At 40.1% G+C, this 17933-nt stretch overlaps 1 long non-coding RNA gene across 1 annotated transcript in view; it reads left to right on the forward strand.

Annotated features, from left to right (window-relative positions):
• Window positions 1-2409: 2409 nt before the first annotated feature.
• Window positions 2410-17933, forward strand: part of LOC117199492 (uncharacterized) — a 53812-nt gene continuing 38288 nt past the window's right edge. The window contains exon 1 of the long non-coding RNA XR_004480749.2: window positions 2410-3713. This is a non-coding gene — a long non-coding RNA (uncharacterized LOC117199492). The remainder of the gene's footprint in view (window positions 3714-17933) is intronic.

Consider the following 17933-nt stretch of genomic DNA (forward strand, 5'->3'; position numbering starts at 1 on the left):
GGTGTATCACATTGATTGCTTTGCACATATTGAAGAATCCTTGCATCCCTGGGATAAATCCCACTTGATCGTGGTGTATGATCCTTTTAATGTGTTGTTGGATTCTGTCTGCTAGTATTTTGTTGAGGATTTTTGCGTGTATATTTATCGGTGGTATTGGTCTGTAATTTTCTTTTTTTGTAGTATCTTTGTCTGGTTTTGGTATCAGGGTGATGGTGACCTCATAGAATGAGTTTGGGAGTGTTCCTTCCTCTGCAATATTTTGGAAGAGTTTGAGAAGGATAGGTGTTAGGTCTTCTCTAAATGTTTGATAGAATTCACCTGTGAAGCAGTCTGGTCCTGGACTTTTGTTTGTTGGAAGTTTTTTTTTTTTTTTTTTTGCGGTATGCGGGCCTCTCACTGTTGTGGCCTTTCCCATTGCGGAGCACAGGCTCCAGACCCGCGGGCTCAGCGGCCATGGCTCACGGGCCCAGCCACTCCGTGGCATGTGGGATCTTCCCGGACCAGGGCACGAACCCGCATCCCCTGCATTGGCAGGCGGACTCTCAACCACTGCGCCACCAGGGAAGCCCCTGTTGGAAGATTTTTAATCACAGTTTCTATTTCATTATTTGTGATTGGTCTGTTCATATTTTCTATTTCTTCCTGGTTCAGTCTTGGAAGTTTATACCTTCCTAAGAATTTGTCCATTTCTTCCAGGTTGTCCATTTTATTGGCATAGAGTTGCTTGTAGTAGTCTCTTAGGATGTTTTGTGTTTCTGCGGTGTCTGTTGTAAGTTCTCTTTTTTCATTTCTATTTTTATTGATTTGAGTCCTCTCCCTCTTTTTCTTGATAAGTCTGGCTAATGGTTTATCAATTTTGTTTATCTTCTCAACGAACCAGCTTTTAGTTTTATTGATCTTTGCTATTGTTTTCTTTGTTTCTATTTCACTTATTTCTGCTCTGATCTTTATGATTTCTTTCCTTCTGCTAACTTTGGGTTTTGTTTGTTCTTCTTTCTCTAGTTCCTTTAGGTGTAAGGTAAGATTGTTTACTTGAGATTTTTCTTGTTTCTTGAGGTAGGCTTGTATAGCTATAAACTTCCCTCTTAGAGCTGCTTTTGCTGCATCCCATAGGTTTTGGATCATCATGTTTTCATTGTCATTTGTCTCTAGGTATTTTTTGATTTCCTCTTTGATTTCTTCAGTGATCTCTTGGTTACTTAGTAACGTATTGTTTAGCCTCCATGTGTTTGTATTTTTTACATTTTTTTCCCTGTAATTTATTTCTAATCTCATAGTATTGTGGTCAGAAAAGATGCTTGATATGATTTCAGTTTTCTTAAATTTACCAAGGCTTGATTTGTTACCCAAGATGTGATCTATCCTGGAGAATGTTCCATGTGCACTTGAGAAGAAAGTGTAATCTGCTGTTTTGGCATGGAATGTCCTATAAATATCAATTAAATCTATCTGGTCTATTGTGTCATTTAAAGCTTGTGTTTCCTTGTTAATTTTCTGTTTGGATGATCTGTCCTTTGGTGTAAGTGAGGTGTTAAGGTCCCCCACTATTACTGTGTTACTGTTGATTTCCTCTTTAATAGCTGTTAGCAGTTGCCTTATGTATTGAGGTGCTCCTATGTTGGGTGCATATATATTTATAATTATTATATATTCTTGGATTAATCCCTTGATCATTATGTAGTGTCCTTCCTTGTCTCTTGTAACTTTCTTTATTTTAAAGTCTATTTTGTCTGATATGAGTATTGCTACTCCAGCTTTCTTTTGATTTCCATTTGTTTTGTTTTTGTTTTTTTTTTACATCTTTATTGGAGTATAATTGCTTTACAATGGTGTGTTGGTTTCTGCTTTATAACAAAGTGAATCAGTTATACATATACATATGTCCCATATCTCTTCCCTCTTGCATCTCCCTTCCTCCCACCCTCCCTATCCCACCCCTCCAGGTGGTCACAAAGCACAGAGCTGATCTCCCTGTGCTATGCGGCTGTGTCCCACTAGCTATCTACCTTACGTTTGGTAGTGTATATATGTCTATGCCTCTCTCTCACTTTGTCGCAGCATGGAATATCTTTCTCCATCCCCTCACTTTCAGTCTGAATGTGTCCCTAGGTCTGAAGTGGGTCTCTTGTAGACAGCATATAGATGGGTCTTGTTTTTGTATCCATTCAGCAAGCCTGTGTCTTTTGGTTGGAGCATTTAACGTTTAATTTAATTAAATGTTTAATTAACGTTTAACGTTTAATTTAATTACCTTAAACATTAATTTAATTTAATTTAATTACCTTAAACATTCATGTTTAAGGTAATTATCGATATGTATCTTCCTATTACCATTTTCTTAATTGTTTTGGGTTTGTTTAGGTAGGTCCTTTTCTTCTCTTTTGTTTCCCATTTAGAGGTTTCCTTTAGCATTTGTTGTAGAGCTGGTTTGGTGGTGCTGAATTCTCTTAGCTTTTACTTGTCTGTAAAGCTTTTGATTTCTCCATCGAATCTGAATGAGATCCTTGCCAGGTAGAGTAATCTTGGTTGTAGCTTCTTCCTTTTCATCACTTTAAGTATATCATGCCACTCCCTTCTGGCTTGTAGAGTTTCTGCAGAGAAATCAGCTGTTAACCTTACGGGAGTTCCCTTGTATGTTATGTGTCATTTTTCCCTTGCTTCTTTCAATAATTTTTCTTTGTCTTTAATTTTTGCCAATTTGATTACCATGTGTCTTGGCATGTTTCTCCTTGTGTTTATCCTGTATGGGACTCTCTGCACTTCCTGGACTTGGGTGGCTATTTCCTTTCCCATGTTAGGGAAGTTTTCGATTATAATCTCTTCAAATATTTTTTTGGGTCCTTTCTGTCTCTCTTCTCCTTCTGGGACCCCTATAATGTGAATGTTGTTGCATTTAGTGTTGTTCCAGAGGTCTTGTAGGCTGTCTTCATTTCTTTTCATTCTTTTTTCTTCATTCTGTCCCGCAGCAGTGAATTCCACCATCCTGTCTTCCAGGTCACTTATCCATTCTTCTGCCTCAGTTATTCTGCTATTGGTTCCTTCTAGTGTAGTTTTCATTTCAGTTATTGTGTTGTTCATCTGTTTGTTTGTTCTTTAATTCTTCTAGATCTTAGTTAAACATTTCTTGCATCTTCTCGATCTGTGCCTCTATTCTTTTTCCGAGGTCCTGGATCATCTTCACTATCATTATTCTGAATTCTTTTCTGGAAGGTTGCCTATGTCCACTTCATTTAGTTGTTCTTCTGGGGTTTTATGTTGTTCCTTCATCTGGTACATAGCCCTCTGTCTTTTCATCTTGTCTATCTTTCTGTGAATGTGGTTTTTGTTCCACAGGCTGCAGGATTGTAGTTCTTCTTGCTTCTGCTGTCTGCCCTCTGGTGGATGAGGCTATCTAAGAGGCTTGTGTACGTTTCCTGATGGGAGGGACTGCTGGTGGGTAGAGCTGGCTGTTGCTTTGGTGGGCAGAGCTCAGTAAAACTTTAATCCACTTGTCTGCTGATGGGTGGGGCTGAGTTTCCTCCCTGTTAATTGTTTGGCCTCAGGCAACCCAACACTGGAGCCTACCGGGGCTCTTTGGTGGGGCTAATGGCGGACTCTGGGAGGGCTCACACCAAAGAGCACTTCCCAGAACTTCTACTGCCAGTGTACTTGTCCTCACGGTGACACACAGCCACCCTCCGCCTCTGAAGGAGACCCTCCAACACTAGCAGGTAGGTCTGGTTCAGTCTCCTATGGGGTCATTGCTCCTTCCCCTGGGTCCCGATGAGCACACTACTTTGTGTGTGCCCTCCAAGAATGGAGTCTCTGTTTCCCCCAGGGCTGTCAAAGTCCTGCAATTAAATCCCGCTAGCCTTCAAAGTCTGATTCTCTAGGAATTCCTCCTCCCATTGTCGGACCCCCAGATTGGGAAGCCTGACCTGAGGCTCAGAACCTTCAGTCCAGTGGGTGGACTTCTGCAGTATAATTGTTCTCCAGTTTGTGAGTCACCCACCCAGCAGTTATGGGATTTGATTTTATTGTGATTGTGCCCCTCCTACCGTCTCACTGCAGCTTCTCCTTTGTCTTTGGATGTGGGGTATCTTTTTTGGTGAGTTCTAGTGTCTTCCTGTCGATGATTGTTCAGCAGTTAATTGATTCTGGTGTTCTTGCAAGAGGGAGTGAGAGCACATCCTTCTACTCTGCCATCTTGAACCAATCTCAATGCTTTTATTTATTTTTTTAAACCTTTTATTTTATATTGGAGTATAGTTGATTAACAATGTTGTGTTCGTTTCAGGTATAGGGCAAAGTGAGTCAGTTTGTATCTATTCTTTTAGAGGAAGATAACAGAATCCAGAGTTTCTAAAATGTATCATCTACAGTGTTTGGACTACAATAAAAAGCAGAAAACAAACAAACAGAAAAAAACCTTTCCACAAAGTAAACTCCAGGCACAGATGTTTTCACTGGTGAATTCTGTAAAACCGTTAAGAACGAAATAATACCAGTATTACACAAACTCTTACAAATAGAGAAAGAAGGATCACTCCCCAGTGTTTTGGAGATTCATCTATGGTGTGATGTATATTTATACTTCAATCTTTATCATTCTGTTATATGAATACACAAGGATTTAAAGCTGCTATGAACACTGTTAAACAAGTGTTTTGTGGACATAGATTTTTAATTTGTGCTAGTAAATATACAGGAGTGGAATTGCTAGGTTGTAGGGTAGGTGTATGTCTAATGTTATAAACTTAAATTGATCTCAACTCTATTTCTGTTCCTGCTAAAAACGCATGACACCCTTCTGGCCTTGTTCTTATCTGTAGAAGGGAAGATTCAGATTATTTGATCTCCAGAGACCCTTCTGTTTTCAAATACTATAATTATGCTATTAAGCCATTCCCAGATGTTCTATTTTTTTAATTAATTAATTTATTTACTTTTGGCAGCGTTGGGTCTTTGTTTCTGCATGTGGGCTCTCTCCAGTTGCGGCAAGCAGGGGCTACTATTCGTTGAAGTACGTGGGCTTCTCATTGCGGTGGCTTCTCTTGCTCTGGAACACGGGCTTTAGGTGTGCGGGCTTCAATAGTTGTGGCACACCAGCTCAGTAGTTGTGGCTCGTGGGCTCTAGAGTGCAGGCTCAGTAGTTGTGGTGCATGGGCTTAGTTGCTCCGCGGCATGTGGTATCTTGCCAGACCAGGGCTAGAACCTGTGTCGCCGGCATTGGCAGGTGGATTCTTAACCACTGTGCCACCAGGGAAGTCCAATGTTCTAATTTTTAATTAACTTTTTTATTTGAAATAATATCAAACTTACAAAAAGTTGCAGAAATAAATGTAGTACAAACATCCATATACCCCCTTTTATCTAAATTTACCTATTGTTAACATTTATCCTATTTGCTTTGTCATTTGTGCCATCTGTATGTATATAGCTATAGCCATATCTGTTTACATGGAATTTTTTCTGTACTATTTGAGGGTAAGTTATATACACATCATGGTCCTTTATCCCTAAGTAGTTTAGTGTGTATTTCCTAGGAGTAGGGATATTTTCTTCCACAGCCACATTATAGTTATCAACTTGATAAGTTTACATTGACAAAATATTTTAATCTAATTTACTCTCCATATATAATGTTCTTTAAAGCATTTTACTCCCCTTCAATGCAGGTTTCAGTCTAGGGTCGGGTACTGCATTTAATCATCATATCATCATGTCTCTTTAGCCTTCTTTTTTTTTTTTTTTTTTTTTTTGCGGTATGCGGGCCTCTTACTGTTGTGGCCTCTCCCGTTGCAGAGCACAGGCTCCGGATGCGCAGGCTCAGCGACCACGGCTCACGGGCCCAGCCGCTCTGCGGCATGTGGGATCTTCCCGGACCGGTGCACGAACCCGAGTCCCCTGCATCGTCAGGCGGACTCTCAACCACTGCGCCACCAGGGAAGCCCTCTTTAGCCTTCTTGAATTCGGAACATTTTCACAGTCTTTCTTTGTCTTTTATGACATTAACATTTTTGAAGAATACAGTCCCTCTATACTTTTATTTGATTTGACTTGATATATTTATTTTTTTAAATATTTTTTAATTAATTAATTTATTTATTTTGGCTGCTCTGGATCTCAGTTGTGGTATGCAGGATCCCCGATGCGGCATGTGGGCTCTTAGTTGCGGCATGTGGGCTCTTAGTTGCAGCATGCAGGCTCTTAGTTGCGGCATGCGAACCTCCCAGCTGCGGCATGCATGTGGGATCCAGCTCCCCAACCAGGGATCAAACCCGGCCCCCCTGCCTTGGTAGCATGGAGTTCCACCCACTGGACCACCAGGGAACTCCCCCATCTTCATTTTTATTTTAATAGAAAATTCCTCATTTTATGTCTGCCTGATTTTTCCTCTGCCTGATTAGATTCAGGTTATTCATTCTCAGCTGAAGTACTGCGTGAGTAGATGATGTTGGGTCACTTTTGAGGTATCACGTGGCAGTTGCATTTTAACAGAGACAGAAGCTCTAATCTGAAGGGATAACGTTTTAAGCATGATTTTCAGGATTTGGTGTTGGAGATACAGCACATTTTCTGCTGAATTCTCACTTGACCTTTTATTCATTCACACAACAAGTATTTATTGAGTATCTGCTATGTACCAGACACTGTCCTAGATGCTGAGAATACCGTGGCAAACTAAAAAGGCACTGTTTCTTTCCTTGTTGAGTTTATATTTTCATCAGAGGTTTAGACAAGAAACAAATAAACAAATACTGTAATGTGGATCTTGAGAGGAGGAATGAAAATACAAAGATGATGTGGTGGACAGTGGCGGGGGCCATAGGGTTTGCAGGGGCTAATTTAGTCATTTGAACTGAGACCTAAATGACCAGAAGGAACCAGGTACGAAGGCCCTAAGGCAAGACAGGGAAAGGAAAAATTTAGGGTGAAATCACAGAACCCTCAGAAATCCATTTCCAAGGTCATTCTTGAACTTAATCTCACCATTCTCTGTGCAATTTCCAAAACATCAACTTCAATTTCATTCCATTCCATTACTTTTCCTGTCCTTCCATCTTACCTGCTTTAGTACCTCTGCTCCAACAATTTTTAAAGAATCACTGAGATTTTCAATCTCAATGACCCTACGTTTTTTTCATTTCCTACCACCCTCATGTCTGCATTTCTGTCCTTAGGGTTCTATGGTCATGCATCCTAAACTCCTTGACTCTTCCTCCATCATAATCATCTGGCTGAATTCCAGCCATGGCTAACCTCAACTACCGACCTCATCCTCACCTGCTCCTGAGCTGCTCAAGACTGCCTGGGAAGAACACATAATATTCTGACTTGTGTCCTATTAAATTCATGGCCATAATCTCACAGGCAGTCAACACCACCTACTGCTTCATTCTGCCCTCTTGTGTTTGCTCTCTCACTCTTCAAAAGACTGCTCACATTTACCCCTCTGTCTTCTCCCCGTCCATGTCAATCCCTCCCCCACAGCCTCCACTATCCCCTGTTGATTTTGCCTCACATTTTCTATAGAAGATAAGAACCAATTCAACAGGAATACTCTCATCCTCACACAACCAAGTCTACAAAATAATCTGCATGTATAGCCTCACCTTTCCTTTCTGTTTCAGAAATTCTCTGTGCCCCTGTACCATCCCTTCTTTGCCTTGCAAATAGCAATTTCTCTTCTCTTCTGGAACATTCTTATCAGAATTCTAACGTGCTCTAAAATCTTTCGTCTTGAAAAACAGACCGAAAAAACTTTCTCCCATGATTCCATATTTCCATCTAGTTACTGCCTCAAATTTTTGCTTCCCTTCACATGCAAACTTCTTGAAAGTTGTTCATATTCGCAGTCCCCACTTTCTTATTCTCTCTCTCACCTTTTCTAATGGGATTTGGTCCTCACTACTCCTGAAACTGCTCCTGCCAAGGTCACCTGTTACCTCCACAAAGTCAAGTGCAAGGACTACTTTTCTCTTGACCTCTTACTTGACCTTTCAGTGCATTTGACACGTTCTCTTTCTTGAAACCTTCTCTTCTTGTGGCTACCCAGACAGCATAACGGCACCCTCTCTGGTTTTCTCCCATCTCACTGACTACTCCTTCTCCATTTCCTTTGCTCGCATCTCCTCCTTTGCTTCACCTCTATTTGTTGGTGTCCCCAGGGCTCAGTCCCGGTCCCTTTTCTCTATTTTACTCTCTTCCTAGGTGATCCATTGATTCCCATGCTTCTCCCTTCACCCATATTCCAATAACCTTTCTTCTGCACATGAGGGTCTCTAACCCCAAGCACTAGATTTCTGAGGCCACTGTCAAAGAGGGTGGTAGATTTGCAGTGTGGTCTCTTCCCCTTGACCACAACAGTGACTATCCTGACTGGTTAGCAAATTAAGATCTGATTTGAGACCAAAAAACATAAAATTTATGATTTGAAAAGACTAGCACACATCATTAGAAAACATTTCTTATGATAAATTATTTTATGATTTCAGCATGGAAAGCTCATTTCCTACCACACGTAGCCAAATGCACTTCAGTTTGTTTTAGTTTCAAGCTTCCTGGCTCTAAATTTAAAAGTGAGCTCAAGTCAACCAGAGTGCAGATTCTCTGTGTGTGGCCTGCCCGCCCTCCTTCCTTCCCTAATTTTGTAGTTGGAAACACCTTAAAAGGAAAAATAACTCCCCTTTGGGCAAAATGAAGCAAAAATGTAAACCGCTTCTTATGCTATCTTGAATGAATGTATGTTTCCCATCATTACATTTTGTGGTTCAGCGTAGGCTCTTGAGAGAAAATGGAGAAAAGAAGTAGAAAAATATCAAAGCACATGCATAAAATCATAAAAATAGAAGAGAAGGCTATGTGAGAGCTTACTGAGAAAAAAAAAGTAAACTGGTCTATTTAGTTCTCATGCCAGATGAATTTTTAGCATCTCTAAGAATAGGTTGGTAAGAATTAAAAAAATGAGCTTTCTGCATCAAGCTTCCCAGTGTCTGCAGAATTCAGGTTGCTATTTACTCTTTGTGTCTTTGCACAATTGGCCTAACCCCTAATTCAGTCCTCTTGTCTAGAGGACTTATTTCTTTAGTGAAGTCTTCCTTCATTCACCGCGTACAAGTGCCATTCTACCCTCCAGAGCAAAGGAGAGATTCTCCTTACCCCCCACCACATCTGCTCAGATGTCTAGATAATACTCTGGAAATTCCCGCAGAAGTGCCCATACATAGAAACTACAAAGTTTGGAAGAACTCTAATTATGAATCACTGTGAGGTTGTTAGAAGGTTCTGGAAGGAGAAGCAGGAAGGATAGCTTTGTGGAAGTTAATCTTGGGGAAAAGGGGCTGATGTACCTTTTTTTAAAAACTCTGGGTTTTATGCCATATTCTGGGAAATGTCTTCATTATGCCTGTTTCCCAGTTGCAGAGGTGGGTTTGGGGGTGAAGAAAGGAAGGAGAGGGTGTTTCTGAAGATCGTACAATATGTGTTTTGTTGTCTCCAAAGCAACTGGTCACTTCAGTTTATCATTCAGGTTTTGTATTTTACAGCCACGATCTGTGAGGTTATAACCTTTGAGCTCTGTGCAAAGGCACATTAATACATTATATAAAATTAACAACCTCCCTCTCCTTGCTCTCAAAGACTTTTGCAAAGAGGCAGGTGGCATAAAGAAAGAGGTTGTTAAACAATGAAAGTCCAAGGGGCACATGTAATAAATTCCTCCTCAGAGCAAATAGTGCACAACCAGAAAATAGGGTAATGAGTAAGATGGAGAATGGGTAAATCAATGAAGTCAACAGCAGTGAAAAAAAGGGAAGAAGAAGAAAGAGGTGAGGAGAAAAGTTAGGGTGCACTGAACGCTTTCTAAGCTCTGGTCATCTGGTGGAAGGTGTCAAACCATCATTGAGCCCATGAGAGAAATGGCTATGCCTAAGAATGGTAATCACTGGAACGTGGGAGTCTTACAAGAAGGGTGAGGCAAGTAAGTTGGAGTTTAGATCTCTTTTCCTTTTGCTCCTTTTTTTTTTAAACACAGCTTTATTGAGATATAATTTACATACCATAAAATCTGTTCATTTAAAGTGTACAATTCAATGGTTTTTACAGAGTTGTGCAAACGTCACCATAATCTAAGTTTACAACATTTTTATCATCCCCCAAAGAAACCGCAGTACCAGTTAGTAGTCACTCCCATTCTGTCCTCCCCCCAGCCCCTGGTAACCATGTGTCTCCTTTGGTCTCTATGGATTTGCCTCTTCTGGGCATTTCATTCAAATGGAATCATGTAACATATGGTCTTTTGTATATAACATATGGCTGACTTCTTTCACTAGGCCTAACATGTACAGGGTTCATTCATGTTGTGGCATGTATCAGTGCTTTATTCCTTTTATGGTTAAATAATATTCCTTTATGGAATATTATTTGGGCTGTTTTCACTTTTTGACTATTATGCATTTGAATAATGCTGCTATGAACATTCATGTACAAGTTTTTGTGTGGACAGCTGTTTTCATTTCTTTGGGATAGATACCCAGGAATGAAATTGCTAGGTCATGTGGTAACTGTTTAACATTTTGAGGAACTGCCAAACTACAGAGTGATTCCACTATTTTACATTTCCACCAGTGAGACATGAGAGTTCCAATTTCTCCACATCCTTACCACTTGTTACTGTCTGTCTTTTTTTTTTTTTTTTTTTTTGGTGGTACACGGGCCTCTCACTGTTGTGGCCTCTCCTGTTGCAGAGCGCAGGCTCAGCAGCCATAGCTCACAGGCCCAGCTGCTCTGCGGCATGTGGGATCTTCCTGGACCGGGGCATGAACCCGTGTCCCCTGCATTGGCAGGCGGACTCTCAACCACTGCGCCACCAGGGAAGCCCCTGTCTGTCTTTTGATTGTAGCCATCCTAGTGGGTATGAAGGGATGCCGCATTGTCATTTTGATTGGCATTTCTATAATGACTAATGAAGCTGAGCATCTTTTCATGTACTTTTTAGCCATTTTTCCTGTCTGTCTTGCCACCACACATTCATTCATTATCCCCCAATCTTCCATCCTCTCCTCTCTCTGAAGATGTAGCACAAAACCTGGGTAGGCAGGACCTGTATTGAGAGGCTGTTTTGTATGCTGAAACTGTCTCTCAAGGAAACCCAAGGACAAGTTCGTTACTATTGATTCTGAACCATTAAAATTACGAATTTTCATTTAATTCAAGCTAACAGACTTTTAGTAAGTACTTTCAAGGTACTTATGTTCAAACTAGTGGAATATTATGGACTTACTGACCATCAGGCTTGACATCTGATGGAGAATACAAATTATGTCCATCAATAAGTGTAAAATAGGAAGAATTAAGTAAACATCATAAGTTAAGTACTAAAGTGCTATCTATGGAAGAAGAGAAAGCCTTCAAAATGGGCTTACTGTTTGATTCAGCAATCCACTACTAGAAATCTATCCCAAGGAAATAAATACATATTTCCACACAAGTTTAGGTACATGGGTGTTTACCCAAGTGTTATTTCTGATTGTGAAAAATCGAACACTTCAATAGGTAGGTGAATAAATTGCCACACATCCATGTAATAATTATGCATTTATTTTAAATGATTTACAAGTATATTTATGAGAAATATATGTATATAATTCATGCAGAAAGTATGAGAAATCTCCAGGGCCCAGAAAAGAAAAAAGGAAAATGAAAACCAGAATGGTAAACAGGTGAGCTGGTGCCACAGCAGGACTGGGGAGAAAGGGTTGGGGAGGAACTGTTAGGTTTAGTGATGTAGGGATTTAGGTTTTAACATTCATATGGGCAGGAGATAAGAGCTAGGGTCTACTAAATGTACTGCCCAGTGTAAAGCCAGTCGCCTTGAAGGACTACAATCTCAAGAAGGATGTGGATTAGGGCAAAATCCCACTCAGCAGCAGAAGTAACATGGAACTCTGTCATTTCAGATAGTCTCTGGGTAGAAAAAATAAGTTTATTTTGAAAATTTATAATCATGGACCTGCAGCTCATATGGGTTTGGGGTCCAAATTGTACTGTCTGAGTTCAAGAGGAGCCCAAGGTAGGAAATTGTTTTAAAAAGTCTCTTAGCCAGAGTCACCAGGTTCAGAAGCATTTTATGATTACCCGATTATCTGTAGTTGTAAGTTCTCCTATTTTTTATTTTATTTTATTTTTTTCAAGGAATGTTATCTTTTTTAAAATAAATAAATTTATTTATTTATTTTTGGCTGCGTTGGTCTTTGTTACTGCTTGCAGGCTTTCTGTAGTTGTAACGAGCAGGGGCTACTCTTCATTGAAGTGAGCGGGCTTCTCATTGCGGTGGCTTCTCTTGTTGTGGAGCATGGGCTGTAGGTGCATGGGCTTCAGTAGTTGTGGCATGCGGGCTCTAGAGCGCAGGCTCAGTAGTTGTGGCACACGGGCTTAGTTGCTCCACGGCATGTGGGATCTTCCTAGACCAGGGATTGAAACCGTGTCCCCTGCACTGGCAGGTGGATTCTTAACCACTGTGCCACCAGGGAAGTCCCTCTCTTATTTTTTAAATTGAAGTATAGTTGATATCATGTAAGTTACAGGTGTACCATATAGTGATTCACAATTTTTAAAGGTTATACTCCATTTATAGTTATTATAAAATATTGGCTACATTCCCTGTGTTGTAAGGTCCTCCTATTTTTTATCAGCTTCTTTGAACCACTGTCATTTATTTGATTAATTGCCTGGCAGTTTGGGTTTGTAAACACCCACCCATTCTTGTAAACAAAGAATCTGCAATTCTTTGTAGCTCCACTCAACTTTTTACTGGCTCCATCTATGCTTTCCTTTTCTCTTTAGTATTTAAAAATGTTGCACCTTCTTCAGGTATCATAGCACATCCTGCTTTAACCATCATTATTTATTTATTTAAAGGAGTTAGTACATTTCATTCCCGATTTGTAAAAAATATATTTTTATTATTGTTGTGACAAGACTACCACTACTTTTGGAATTTTCTGCTCTAGGTTTCTGCTAACTTGTACTACTTCAAGGTAGTGTAACATATTTTAACAGAAACTCAATATTTTTTGGAAGACTTGTTCATTGCTTTAGAAACTCATCTGGCTGGATAGTCTTGTTTTTGTTCTTTCAGATGATTTTACTTTTGAGTTGCAGTTCAAGTTTGGAGGTGGTGTCCTCCACAACGGTTGTCCCCCAGATGACAATGAGAGGAGTGAGAAGCTGGGAAATGATGTCTTGTGAGAGAGTGTTTAAGGTCCTGGAGATGATCCATCTGAAAAACCGAGAACCCAGGAAAGCCAGAAGGACTGTCCCCAAATATCAGGATAATGAGAGGGAGAATAATCAAGGAAGTTCTAGCTTTAATATGCAGAAGAAAATGTTAATTAGAGCCATGCAACAACCAGATATATATCATTGCTGGTGAGGTGCTTTTTATCAGTGGGGTTTGAGGAATCCTGCACAGGCTTCAAGCCCAGACCAAAACTTTGCTCCCTTTTAGACCTGAACAAGACACATTCCATAGTAGGAAGAAAAAAATAAGTGTGCGAATTGTATACACAGTTGTCTTAAAATTTAATGGGTTTAATTATGAGATGAACCATGGAAATAGGGTACCATTATATTTTATGCCCATTTTTGTCTCTTTCCTTTAGGGGAAGAGGATTTTCTGTGATGTTTCTAAGGTTCTTTTTACTATTTAAACGTCCTTACCTTTGGGGCTTCGTGTGTGGAAGAATAAGACAACACTTTGGACAAGTAGCTTTTATTTTCTCTTTACTCTTTGGATTAGACATTGAAGTATACAAATTAGAAAATATGAAGGGTATTTTGTTTCTAAGAAATATTAATTCATTTATAATACATATATATATATTTTTTGTTGTTTGTTTGTTTTGTTTTTTTGTGGTACGTGGGCCTCTGACTGTTGTGGCCTCTCCCGCTGCGGAGCACAAGCTCCGGACGCGCAGGCCCAGAGGCCGTGGCTCACGGGACCAGCCGCTCCGCGGCATGTGGGATCCTCCCGGACCGGGGCACGAACCCGCGTCCCCTGCACCGGCAGGCGGACTCCCAACCACTGCGCCACCAGGGAAGCCCTACATATATATTTTTTTTATTTTTTATTTTTTTGCGGTACGCGGGCCTCTCACTGTTGTGGCCTCTCCTGTTGCGGAGCACAGGCTCCGGACGCGCAGGCTCAGCGGCCATGGCTCACGGGCCCAGCCGCTCCGCGGCATGTGGGATCCTCCCGGACTGGGGCACGAACCCATGTCCCCTGCATCGGCAGGCAGACTCGCAACCACTGCGCCACCAGGAAAGCCCCTATAATACATACATTAATGCACATGAATATGATTGGTTCTTTGCTTTTGTCAACTCCTAAAGAAATTTGGTTATAGTCTCTAAACTAGAGAAAGTTTCTCTTGTAAAGAGAAACCCTTACAAGAAAGCAAAAGAAAACAAAGCAGAAAGGAAAATAGCAAAACCCTGATCAGATGTCAGTTGTCCCAAAGTTCCACAATGGGGCACTATTGAGTTTTACAAGTTGCCCTTTTCAATGGGTAGAAAGGGAACCTTGCTATAAGTGATCACCTAAAAGGCAATGCTTTGGTTTCTCATAAAAGAATTATGTATTATGTATTTTTCTTAAGTGACGATAACAAGTCCTCATCAAAGAGCTGTGTATATATTTGTATAACCTCGCTTCAGAAGTGCCACAGTCTTCTGTTAAAAGGTATCAGTTGGGCCAGGATTCTTTGGAGATGTGAACAAGCATAGGGAAATTTAAAAATATGCAAGTGGTGTGCTGAAGGAAAATTTCTCTTCTAGGCTTTGCATTTGTGAATTATTTCAGTTGTTAGATTATTTTTTAAGTATTCCAAAGGCCCTAAAATCCCACCAACTTTGAGTCTTTTCAAATATAGTGCTGTGTGCCAATTTTCGGTTGAGATATGATATATAAATAACCTGTGAGTTCAGGTAATTTGGTGAAGAGAGCAGACTGATTGTTTGGCACTGTGTATGTAGACTGGATGATTAATTTTTGGTTCTATTTTCTTTTAAAGTTATTCTTTTGTCGTTATTAATGAATATATTTAGGCATGTATTTTTCTTAATTATGTTTTTGTTTCCTTTTGGATGAAATAGCTCTTGTGTAAGAGAGCAGTTTTGAAAAGGAAGGGGAAAATTGAATGTGTTAATGCAAAACATGTTTTTATCCAGTCCTTACTGAGCTTACAGAAGTATGGTATTTAGAGACATGGAGAGTTTCAGAGGACACTTTGTTCAAACTGCATCCGGGGGATCAAAAGTATCCTAGCAGGAAAGCCATTTGGCTCCTACTTGCCTACACCCAGGGAAGGACAATGCTTTGCCTGCCAAGGCAACCACTTCAAACAGTAAATTCTCAAAGATCTCGTCCCTTTGGCCTCAAAAGGGACAAGATATGCTGATCTCTGAGTGCCATCACAGCTGCAATAGCACTGACCATCTATCTCTCCTCTAAAGTGTGACCTCCTGGAAGACAGGACAGTGCCTTAGTCATTATCACACCCCCGGCACAATGCCTGGAAGATAGTAGCTACTGAAGAAATGCTGGTTGCTGCATTAATATTTCCGGGGACTGGAATGGCTTGTGGTTCCAGCCTCTCCGTCATTGCTATGTCACTATTCTCACCTGAGCACAATGGAGCTGTTCTTTAAAGACCATCACATACATATACCAAGCAGAGCTAATTTAATGGGGAGAAAGAGAGCCAGTGTTCTTTCTGGGATTTAAAAGCTAAAATGCTAGCACTTTTAAAAGATTAAGGCCAATTTTTAATAATCCAAACTAGACTTTTTCTGGAATTACTCTTAAGCTCATCTGCTCCTTCTGTGCAACCTTTTGTTCTCCTCTTTGAAGTCCAGGCTGTCTGTCTGTGGCCTGAGACATTCCTCCCAATGTCTATGATCTTGTAACACTTAGCTGAAGTGGCTTTGCTGTGACATGAATTTCTTCTGCACTCCTGTCATTTGAGCCTGAGATCATTTCATTTGGAGCATTACCTCCTTCTGCCTGTTGGGGCCATGTTTTCCATTTTGAAAAAGAATCCACTTACTGAAGAACAAGCAATCACACAGCTCGATAGACCTTGCTTCTCCCAGTCATCAAAGAGTTCTCTATGGAGTCACACTTCATGTTTTTCTGTCTCTCCCCCTTTCATCTGCTTCTCTTTCTTTCCTCATGTCTGTCCTTCAGTCCTTTTGGAATTACAGAGGATCTTATGGTCCGATTTCAGTTTTTAGATTCACGTATTTCTTTCAAGCCACATACCCTTTGAGAATATCTGAGCATTGAATCTTCCCGCTCTTTTCTCTGATTTATTTGAAATTCTCTCAGGTTGCAAACAACTTTTTTCCTGATCATAAAAGTAAAATTGGTTCATTGGCAAAAATTTGGAAAATACAGAAGAGTACTGACAAAAAAAAAAAAAAAACAACCCACCAGTTTGTATTCATGTCCCTCAGAGGATTCTATTTTGCACTTTGGGGTGTGTGTGTGAGTGTGTATATGTATTATGTATGTATGTATGTAAGTCCTAAGAATATGTCTTGGGGCTTCCCTGGTGGTGCAGTGATTGAGAATCTGCCTGCCAGTGCAGGGGACACGTGTTCGAGCCCTGGTCTGGGAGGATCCCACATGCTGCGGAGCAACTGGGCCCGTGAGCCACAACTGCTGGGCCTGCGTGTCTGGAGCCTGTGCTCTGCAACAAGAGAGGCCTCAACAGTGAGAGGCCCGCGCACCGCGATGAAGAGTGGCCCCCACTCACCGCAACTGGAGAGGGCCCTCGCACAGAAGCGAAGACCCAACACAGCCAAAACTAAAATAAATAAATTTAAAAAAAAAAAAGTTAGTAGGCTTTCAAAATGACATTTAAAAAAAAAAAAAAAGAATATGCCTTGACCCTCTCCTTTAGTGTGTGTACCATTGTCTTTGTGTTTGGGGGTAGCAAAATATGAGGCCACATAAAAAGCCCCATGTAATATTCTGCTTTCATATAAATATGTATAATCTACATATACTATAATAGGATGATATTTTGAAGTATTAATTGATTAATATTTTCTCCCTATACTTTTTACTCCTGTTACCTTTCCCCAGATGGGTCAGGAGACAGGAACCCCTTTGCTTCATGGGAGGCTGTTAGGATGGAACCAGATAACAAAAGCTGTTAAGTTCTTGATTTTTAATTTCAAGAACTATAATCCAGGTGTGAGACTGAGGGGTCAGGGAGAAAATAGGTGATCACCTCAACTCTCCCCAATATCTTTTCCCCTTTCCACTACAAATAGTGAGGACATATGACAAAAATTGTGTTAGGAAATATAACAAGAGAAAGATCCCAATGACAACAGCAACAATAACAAAAATTATCAAGAAATAAACTTCAAAAGAAATGTACAGGACTAACATACAGAAAATCATTATAAAAATGACTACTGAGGCTCAGACAAAAAGGAATAAATGTATAGACATGCCTTGCTATTGGATGACAGGAAGACTTAATATTACAAAGATGTTAATTCTCCCTAAATTAATTAGTAAAGTTCGTGCAATCCTAATAAAATCCCATCTTGATTATTTGTGAAATTTGATAATCTCAAAGATCAAATGGAAGAATAAACATGCTGAGATATTTAGGAAATTCTGAGTTGGAAGGGATGAGAAAACTTGCTCTACCACAAATATATTATGAAGCTAAAATTTATATAATATAATATAATGTAACTATTTTTATTATAAAATGTATTATGAAACTGTAAAGATTTTTGCAGTGTGCTACTGGTGTGGGAATAAATAATCTGATCAATGGAACAGAACTGAGCTCTGAAATAGACCCCAAGGTACACAGAAATTTTGTTTCCCCAAATTTACTTCAATAATTTCCCAATTTTCTTTA

This window comes from Orcinus orca, chromosome 13 (genome assembly GCF_937001465.1).
Source record: "Orcinus orca chromosome 13, mOrcOrc1.1, whole genome shotgun sequence".
In the NCBI taxonomy this organism is placed as follows: Eukaryota; Metazoa; Chordata; class Mammalia; order Artiodactyla; family Delphinidae; genus Orcinus; species Orcinus orca.